The sequence below is a fragment of the Lampris incognitus genome, chromosome 1, assembly GCF_029633865.1.
Source record: "Lampris incognitus isolate fLamInc1 chromosome 1, fLamInc1.hap2, whole genome shotgun sequence".
In the NCBI taxonomy this organism is placed as follows: Eukaryota; Metazoa; Chordata; class Actinopteri; order Lampriformes; family Lampridae; genus Lampris; species Lampris incognitus.
In genome coordinates this window covers 153871369-153880484 of record NC_079211.1, presented here as the reverse complement: position 1 = coordinate 153880484, position 9116 = coordinate 153871369, and positions in this window count along the sequence as shown.

Sequence of the window (9116 nt, the reverse complement as noted above, 5' to 3'; positions counted from 1 at the left end):
TCGTCCTTTCTTCCGTTACCTCATTTGCCTCGAAGTAAAACTCCGGTGTGTCCACGTATCTACTCCAGTTTTCCGAAGTTGGGTCAAATGCATCCACTTTTCCAAAGGCCGACATCGTCAGTCTCGTTTTGTCACCGGTGCTTCAGCTGGTTCCACTCTCACTGGCCGCGCCCCCTCCTCGCGCGTGACGTCACTTCGCCTTCTTGTGGCTCACGTGGTTCTCGATATGCTACGTTGTTTCTTAGCGTCGCTTCACCTCGTCGCCGGTGGTCTTTCTGCGGTAAGCCCCCCACATGTCAGACAGCAGAGACGCCGCGACGGCTCAGGGACCGTCTGCATCAGCGGTTGGTGCTACAACGCCTCGTCCGGAGGGGGGAGGGGGGAGGGAACTCCGCTGCACGTCATCAAATGCTCACAGCGGAACCCACCAATCTTATGATTGGGTAGGGGCTTGAGTAGGGGCTAGTCCAGTTTAGGAACAGCGGGAAACAGTAGAGTGACGTTAGACGCAGCTCGGGCCTTCGGCCCTCCCACCTTTACTACCCAACTCTGAGTCAACGTGGACTGTAAAAGACGCACAACTCGAGAACTATAAAGCTAGCGTTAAACAACACTAGCTAGCAACACAAGCCCTGGTTCCGCTGTGAGCGTTTGATGACGTGCAGCAGAGCTCCCTCCCACCTCCCTCCGGACGAGGCACTACCTCCCTCCGGACGAGGCGCTCCCTCCCTCCCACCTCCCTCTGGACGAGGCACTCCCTCCCACCTCCCTCCGGACGAGGCACTACCTCCCTCCGGACGAGGCGCTCCCTCCCTCCCACCTCCCTCCGGACGAGGCACTCCCTCCCACCTCCCTCCGGACGAGGCACTACCTCCCTCCGGACGAGGCGCTCCCTCCCTCCCACCTCCCTCTGGACGAGGCATTCCCTCCCTCCCACCTCCCTCTGGACGAGGCATTCCAGCACCGACCTACATCAGCTCTTTCTTTTCCTCGCTGCTTTTTTACATGTCATTTTCTTACTTCTCCCTTCTACTGCCCCCCCCCCAGTGGGTGGCAGACTAACTACAAGATATAACACTATCCCAGCAGTCATTGGGCGGCAGGCAGGTAGACACCCTGGACAGGCCGCCAGTCCATCACAGGGCCCACACATTCACACCTAGGGACAATTTAGTATGGGTCAGGTGAAATAAAGACTTGTGCCACTTTAATGTGTCATGTTTGAAGTTGGTTGTGGCTATAATGAATTTAGTGTCGCCAGCACTGGAAACACCACCATGAGACATGTCACACAAAAACATAATGTATGTCATTACCTTATTGTCACTTAAAAACCTCTAATATTTTTGGGCTTTTTGGCTCCGCAGTCCAGATAAAAATGACAAAAGCTCATCGCACAGGTCGCACACCCTCTCCAACACACGGCCTTTGCTCAGGCAGCAAACATTACTATGCTGCAAAAGATCCTGGTGCTCCGCTGACATGTCCTCCAGCAGTGCTCTGGAAAGGTGATGTTGCAGACTAGAACTCCCGTGAACAAGTTACCAGTCTCATTACAGTGTCCACCGCCTCTTTCATTTCCCACACAGTTTAGCGCACACTGATTTGTGAATAATGAGCAGGATAGGCGGTTTGGATAATGGATGGATGGATGGATGGATGGATGAAATGCTAAGAGCGCGGGGTTAACAGTGGCAAGCCTGCTTAGGAGGCCCTTGTGTTGTTCCACCATTGGTGGAGCCCCATCAGTGGCAACAGACTGTTTTGCTCACATCCAAGCCATTCTTCTCAAAGAACTGTGTGGATTCATTAAAGATGATTTCCCCAGTTGTGCGCCCAGGCAGAAGAAGCAAACAAAGTAATTCTTACCAGAAGGTCTTCCCATCAAACAAATCTTGTGAACACAGGGCATCGCTGGTTCGAATCCCCGCGTTACCTGCGGCTTGGTCGGGCATCCCTACAGACACAATTGACCGTGTCTGCGGGTGGGAAGCCGGATGTGGGTATGTGTCCTGGTCACTGCACTAGCGCCTCCTCTGGTCGGTCAGGGTGCCTGTTTGGGGAGAGGGGGAACTGGGGAGAATAGCGTGATCCTCCCACGCGCTATGTCCCCCTGGCGAAACTCTTCACTGTCAGGTGAAAAGAAGCGGCTGGTGACTCCACATGTATGGGAGGAGGCATGTTTTAGTCTGCAGCCCTCCCCGGATCAGTAGAGGGGGTGGAACAGCGACCGGGACGGCTTGGAAGAGTGGAGTAATTGGCTAAGTACACTTGGGGAGGGAAAAAAGGGGGTAGGGGACTTCACCAACCACATCAGCTGCACAGGTTTTAATCAACTCAGCATCAGCGAATGGCGTCTTAGCTTTAACAAGGTTCCAGGAAACATGTAATGATGGAGCTTTTGCACTCTCGTGCCGATGTTGCTTTCCAAATAGTAGAAACGGGGGTGCTTGTTTTGTGTTATATTTGCTATTTTCTGTTTGCAGTAATCAGATTTAGTGGGGTAGCTGGCACTAACACTGGCAGCATGCATAGTGTTGAAGTGCCGCTTGAAATGATCTGCTGTGCAGACAGCTACGGTCTGCATGCGTGGCACGCATGTGGGTTTGGTATTGGCCTGGTCCAATAAAATAAAACAAAACTGAACAGTCCAGTCAGATTTCAACTGACGGTTTTCCTGGTCGACTTTCCGCTTTTTCACGCATGCAGGCCATGTTCTTGGTTTAGGACAGTCATCTTTGACTCAGCTGGTGGGTGGCTCTGTGTAGTCTAGGATCGTAGAGAGCGCGGAGCACGTCTTACGTCTACGAGCGCTCTACGGCATAGGTCAAGTGTACGGTGTGGGATGAGGTCCAAATAAAGTAGAGCAGCATGCAATTTATTTCACGTTATGACAGGTGCGTTAGTGCCAATGAGTCGGCGCGGGCCAGACATTTGGCTCTCGTGGGCCGGACCTGGCCCGCGGGCTGCTTATTTGCGTTCACGGTCCTATAACATTTCTAACACACACAACTGCATGTGCGAAACACTAGATGGAAAATAATGCGCTGCTGCTTGGACATGTGGAAAAATATCACTTTGTTTAAACTCATGTTTTCCCACTTTGTCCTTGTTTTCGCTGAACTAGTTTTCATCCTTTTCTTCACTTACTCTCTTTTTATTATTTTGAGAAAATATCACATTTCACAGGAAGTTGAATCAATCGGCCCCGTGATGGCCTGGCAGCCTGTCCAGGGTGTCTCCCTGCCTGCCGCCCAATGACTGCTGGGACAGGCTCCAGCATCCCCGCCACCCTGAGAGCAGGATAAGCAGTTTGGATAATGGATAAAAATGGTTAAAAACAGTAAAAAAAATCATTGGATGCTAAAAGGGGTTAAAAAAGGGTTAAAATACTGAAAAGCCTGTAATTCATTCATTGTTTATTAATTCATTTGTTGTTTATTTACTTCTTTAGTGGTAAAAGTTATCTGGGATCTACGAAACAGTCATCTGCTAGCCGCAGATCGATTACTTATGCCTGCCTTTGTGCAGTAGGGGGAGCTCTTGCTGTTTTCTTCACTTGTGATAAAGCCTTTAGCGGAGAAACGCCGCTTGTCATAGTTCTTCCCCTTTCCAGGGTGTAACAGGGAGGTCTGGGATTCTCAATATAAAACTGAGCTGAAACAGGGAGGTCTGGGATTCTCGATACGAAACTGAGCTGAAACAGGGAGGTCTGGGATTCTCAATACGAAACTGAGCTGAAACAGGGAGGTCTGGGATTCTGAATACGAAACTGAGCTGAAACGGGGAGGTCTGGGATTCTCAATGCAAAACTGAGCTGAAACAGGGAGGTCTGGGATTCTCAATAAGAAACTGAGCTGAAACAGGGAGGTCTGGGATTCTCAATACGAAACTGAGCTGAAACGGGGAGGTCTGGGATTCTCAATGCCAAGCAGCAAGACAGGAGGCACAAACAGCCGGTTCGGCGGGCAGCTGGCTGGAGGTTGACAGTTCACATTGGCCTCGTTGACCCTTCTCTCAATGTCCCAAGTGACAGAACCCACAACACACGAAGGAGAAAGAATGGGAGTAGGATCTTTACAAGTGTTCTCAGAGGGAAACAAACGGGAGAGAGCATCAGGCTTTAAGTTCTTGGAGCCAGGGCAATAAGACAGGGTGAAATGGAGCCGGTTGAAAAAGAGAGCCCACCTTGCCTGCTGAGAGTTAAGCCTCTTGGCCGTCCTCAAGTACTCAAGGTTTTTATGATCCGTCCAGACGAGAAAAAGCTGTTCGGCCCCCTCCAACAAGTGCCTCCACTCCTCCGAAGCCACCTTGATGGCAAGCAGCTCATGGTTGCCAACATCATAGTTTCTCTCCGAGGCCGACAGCTTGTGGGAAAGAAAGGCACAGGAGTGTAGCTTATTGTCCTTAGCCGACCTCTGAGAGAGAACAGCTCCCACCCCCACATTGGAGGCATCCACCTCCACCACAAACTACAGGTTGGGGTCAGGCAACGTGAAGACAGGCAAGCTCAGCCCGGGGGTTCCACTGGAAGCTAAGCTTAGAAGAGGTCAGTGCATGAAGGGGGGCAGCAACAGAACTAAAATTCCTGATTATCTTTCTGTAAAAGTTAGCAAACCCCAGGAATCGTTGAACCTCCTTATGGCTAGTGGGAGTGGGCCAATCCACAACAGCGCTAACCTTTTCTGGGTCCATCCTGACCTCCCCTTCAGACACAATGAACCCCAGGAAGGACACAGAGGGCACGTGAAACTCACACTTCTCAGCTTTGACAAAGAGTTGGTGGTGGAGGAGGCGCTGGAGGACCCGCCGGATGTGCTGAATGTGAGTTTGCTCATCAGGGGAGAAGATTAAGATGTCGTCCAGGTAAACGAAAACAAACTCATCCCAGAGGACGTCGTTCACCAGGGCCTGAAAGACAGCTGGGGCATTGGTAAGTCCAAACGGCATGACCAGGTACTCGTAATGACCACTGGGAGTGTTAAATGCTGTCTTCCATTCATCCCCCTCCATTATTCTAACTAGGTGATAAGCATTCCGTAAATCCAGTTTAGTGAAAACCTTAGCACCATTTAGTAGTTCAAAAGTCGTGGAAATTAAAGGGAGGGGGTACCCGTTGCGAACGGTTATCTTGTTGAGTCCTCTGTAGTCAATGCAAGGCCGCAAGGTTTTATCCTTCTTGTCAATGAAGAAGAATCCAGCGCCAGCGGGAAAGGAGGAAGGCCGAATAATCCCTGCAGCCAGGGATTCCTCAACGTACTTTCTCATGGCCTGGGTTTCAGGAGCTGACAGGGAATACAGGCGACCCTTGGGTAGTGAAGTTCCTGGGAGCAGGTCAATGGCGCAGTCATAGGCCTGGTGCGGAGGCAAGGATATAGCACGGGCCTTGCTAAACACCTCCTTAAGGTCGTGGTAGCAGACGGGAACCCGGGAAAAGTCAGGAAACTCTGGATCCAGGCTGGGGGAGTTCTAGGTGTTAGGAGGTTGAAACTCAGGCAGGAAAGGTTGAGAGGGTGAGAAACAGTTCTGTGCACAAGTCTTTCCCCATGAAATTACCTGTCTTGTTTTCCAGTCTATATGAGGGCTGTGGAGTGTGAGCCAGGGGTATCCCAGGATAAGTGGGTGCTGAGGAGCTCGAAAGACATGAAAGCTGATTCTTTCGGTGTGAGAGTCGGGAAAAGACAGGTGCAGTGACTGAGTGCGATGGCTGACCTTACATAATAGCCTGCCGTCCAGGGCACTGGTATCCAGGGGCTGGTTGGGGCGGAAGGTTTTGAGGCCCAGCTTCCTGGCTAGATCAAAGTCCATTAGGTTAGCATCTGAGCTGGAATCAACTAGGACTGGAGGCTTAAGAGAACACGCAGGGGAGATGAGAGACACTAGAGGTTGCAAACGAGAGGTGTTAGAAACAGTCAAAGTACGGCTCACCAGTGCCCTCACCTTCACTGGCGAGCCCGGTCTTTTAACGGGCAGAAGGCGATGAAGTGACCCAGTTGGCTACAGTAGATGCAGCAACCCTCTGAAACTCATCGCTGGCATTCCTCTGGGGTCAGGTGGGTTCAGCAAAGCTGCATAGGTTCCTCCGTGTCTGGGGGAGGCGCTGTGATAGAGTCAGCAGGAGGAGTGCATCGCCAGGAAGAAGAAGAGCTGCTGACCTGTTGCCTCCACTGGAGAGGCGGGGAACTGCAGGGTCTGGTTCTGCCTCTCTCTCTAATACAGACGCTTGTCAATCTTTATAGCTAGGGCTATAAGGGAATCCAGCTCAGCAGTTAGGTCCAGGGGGGCTAACTGGTCTTTGAGAGTGTCAGAAAGTCCATCAAGAAAAGCATCAAACAAGTGGTCATTACCAGTACCTGGTCATGCCGTTTGGACTTACCAATGCCCCAGCTGTCTTTCAGGCCCTGGTGAACGACGTCCTCTGGGATGGGTTTGTTTTCGTTTACCTGGACGACATCTTAATCTTCTCCCCTGATGAGCAAACTCACATTCAGCACATCCGGCGGGTCCTCCAGCGCCTCCTCCACCACCAACTCTTTGTCAAAGCTGAGAAGTGTGAGTTTCACGTGCCCTCTGTGTCCTTCCTGGGGTTCATTGTGTCTGAAGGGGAGGTCAGGATGGACCCAGAAAAGGTTAGCGCTGTTGTGGATTGGCCCACTCCCACTAGCCATAAGGAGGTTCAACGATTCCTGGGGTTTGCTAACTTTTACAGAAAGATAATCAGGAATTTTAGTTCTGTTGCTGCCCCCCTTCATGCACTGATCTCTTCTAAGCTTAGCTTCCAGTGGAACCCCCGGGCTGAGCTTGCTTTCCACAGACTGAATACCAGCTTCACCTCAGCTCCTGTCTTCACGTTGCCTGACCCAAACCTGTAGTTTGTGGTGGAGGTGGATGCCTCCAATGTGACACTGGGGTTCATAAACCTCCAAGCATCTGAAAGCAAGAGGTGATCACTTATAAATGAGGTAGGCTTAAAACCCAATGACAACGAGGATGTGGGAGGCCCTCGATCCATGTCATCATCTGGAGCGTCATTTAAGGCCCCTCCAATGATAAAAAATAGGATCTTTGTACTTTCCTTTAAGGTCTGTCAGTTTTAAAGAGCGCTTAGAGAACATATCCTTTGCTTGAACTGTCCTATTTGGTCCATAAACATTGCAAATAATAAAAAAAAGATTGTCCACTTTTAAGACCAAAATAATCCACCGTCCTTCCTCCGAAATAACAGACTCCAGTACATCACCATCCAATCTATTTAGTAGCACTGCAACTCCAGCGGAATGATTTGAGCCATAAAAAAATACACTGTATCCCCCCACTGGGATTTCCAAAAACTTTCATCATCGCTACAGGAATGAGTTTCTCGTAAGAAAACTATATCTGCATTATAGTGGGGCAATATTCATAAGGATTGCGCATTTTTGTGATAAAAGCACCAAACTTGTTACATAATGAAATGTGAATAATGTCTCAAAAGTGACTGGGAACTTAGTTTTATAGTTTATAATATTGGTATCTCTGGAAAGGTAACATTCTCCTTTGTCTTGTCATAATGGCTGATATGAAATTTAGGGAGGCCACAGCCCCGCTAAAAGCGATCTAATAACGTCCATGCCTGCCATGGCCACTACGGGGTTAATTTTCTGTGGCTCCATATCCAAATTTCTTCTAAATATATTAAGCTACATATGTACCAAGTTTGACGCTCTTATCACAAAATGTATAATTTTTATGCTAAGCTGCCCCACTATTATGACGCCTACTAAAGAGAAAAACTGCCTTCCTTTTTGTGCTATGACGTAATCCCCTTACATTGATAGAACATAAATTTAATGCACCAAACTTAAAATTCGTCATACTTTAAGAAAATAAACTAACAAAAGATCAGCTGATGTCTGAAAAAACAAAACAAAACAAAACAAAACTTACTGTGGTAGAAAGATAATGAAATAGGTACTTACCAACAGTAAACCTCAACCATAACTTTAAGTAACAACCCACTCAATTGTGCATTTTAAACCATTTAGTATTATTAAGTCAATCCAACTGTGGCTTGTTTGCTGGAACATTGTGACTGTTAAACTCAATGTTAACTTAACAGGTCACCATTTTTCCTTCAATATAAGCTTGTGCACTACGAAAATCGGCACATTTTCCTTGCTTTCTGGCTGCTTCCACAAGTGGCCAGAGTTTGTTTCTTTCCATTTGTCGGCCTGTGTCAAATCTTCATTGAGAAGTAGTTTCCGCTCTTTCAGGATCCCACCGTCACGGGAAATCTTCCAGAGTTTGTCTCTGAAGGATCGCATTGTGAAATGCACAAGGACGGGCCAAGTTGCATTTTCACGTTGCACTCCAACTCTATGCACTGTGTCGACAAGAAAGCCCATCTTGTCCTTATCTTCAGGAGTGAACAATGCGAGAAGCTTGACGATTTCTCCTTTGATGTTTTCTGCAGGTGACAGAATCGCTGCACTCTGCGAGAGCAAACTCTCTCTCCTCTGTCCTGATACTCCTGGACCTGTCAGCTGTGTTTGACACAGTGAACCACCTGTTCCTCCTCTCTACCCTTGAGGGGCTGGGTGTCACAGGCTCTGCACTCTCAATGTTTGCAACCTACCTGACGGGTCGCTCCTACCAGGTGATAAGGAGGGGATCCGTGTCGGAGCCTCGTAGACTGACTACAGGCGTTCCACAGGGTTCGGTTCTGAGTCCTCTCCTTTTCTCCCTATACACGAAATCCCTGGGTTCTGTTATTCTCTCGCATGAATTCTCTTACCATTGTTATGCCGATGACACCCAGCTGATCTGGTCCTTTCCTCCCTCTGACACACAAGTAGAGACACGCATTGCTGCGTGCTTCACTGACATCTTGGAGTGGATGGCGACACACCACCTGAAGCTCAATCTGGACAAGACAGAGCTGATGTTCCTCCCGAGGAAAGGTTGCCCACACCGAGACCTGGCCATCACCATTGACAACACCGTGGTGACGCCAACTCGGACTGCGAGGAATCTGGGTATGATCCTGGACAACCAACTGTCGTTTGCTGAAAACGTTGCATCGGTTGCTCGCTCCTGCAGAGTTCTCCTCTATAACATCAGGAGGATTCGTCCATTCC